This window comes from Hypanus sabinus, chromosome 16 (assembly GCF_030144855.1).
Source record: "Hypanus sabinus isolate sHypSab1 chromosome 16, sHypSab1.hap1, whole genome shotgun sequence".
NCBI classification, from domain to species: domain Eukaryota; kingdom Metazoa; phylum Chordata; class Chondrichthyes; order Myliobatiformes; family Dasyatidae; genus Hypanus; species Hypanus sabinus.
This window is the reverse complement of record NC_082721.1, coordinates 83,240,107-83,241,199: the sequence shown is the minus strand read 5'-3', so window position 1 is coordinate 83,241,199 and position 1,093 is coordinate 83,240,107.

Here is a 1,093-nt window from a genome sequence, read left to right as displayed (position 1 = left end):
TTGTTGATTCGTCAATGAAAACAGAAGATTTGCCATTTATCTGTTTGATATGCTGCCAAATTTTCTTTTTCATATTTTCATATTAACGGCTATGAGATTAATTATCTCTGTAGCACTAGTGCAGAAATGCAGTCCAAATCCAATGTCAATACCATTTTTATTTGAAGTTCCAATAAGCCAAAGTGATCAGAGTATGGTCTGTCATTCTGAGCTAAATAACATGCAGAACAAAAAATTGAACAAGTTGCCATTGGATACGAAGCGTTCATGGCATCACATATTTTTCACTAGTTATATTTTCAACACATAAAGCAGCAGTGTGAGCTTTTCATAGTTTGTGATCGACAGTCTTTTTCTGAGAGACTTCAAGCATTTACTTCGATCAGCTCTAGAACAGGACACTTGATACATCTGCCATGCTGATTCTCCCATGATCTTTAAGTTCTTGAGGCTGTAGCGCTTTTCATAGCTAGCCAGCCATCCCCTACTAGCCTTAAGCTCCTTCCTCTCACTCTCTTCAACCCCCTCACAGTAGTGCTTATAGAGGCTAAGAGCTTTTTCACGCATAATTTGGCCATCAACAGGGATATGCTTCTGTGACATGTCCTATAGCCACACACTTAATGCTTTCTCAGTCTTCGCAAGCACTTTATCACAAACCAGAGAGACCATTTTTGCCGTTGTAGGGGCAGCACTAACACTTCCACGAATTTCAGCTTCTTTCTGCTTTATTGTGCGAATGCTCGATTCGTTCTTATCGACCTTACGGCCCACTTCGGCAAGCGACATGCCATTTTTCAAAAGATCTAAGGTTTTTATTTTCTCGGCGAACAATGCTCGAACAACAAGTGCTGGAGAGAGACTGAGGATCTGTGAAATGGTGGGAGGCTACAGCAGGGTCTGCTGGGACAATGCGTCGAGCGAAGAGGAATTTCACAGGACAGTCGCAGCTCAAGGATTTCACCAAAAACGATCAAATATCCTAATGTTATTAATGGTATTTCCCCCATCAGCCTCCACCCCCGCTTCCGTAAAATTCTCTCTATTTAATATGCGGATACTATTAAATTCCCCGCTTGTTTACTTTAACTTT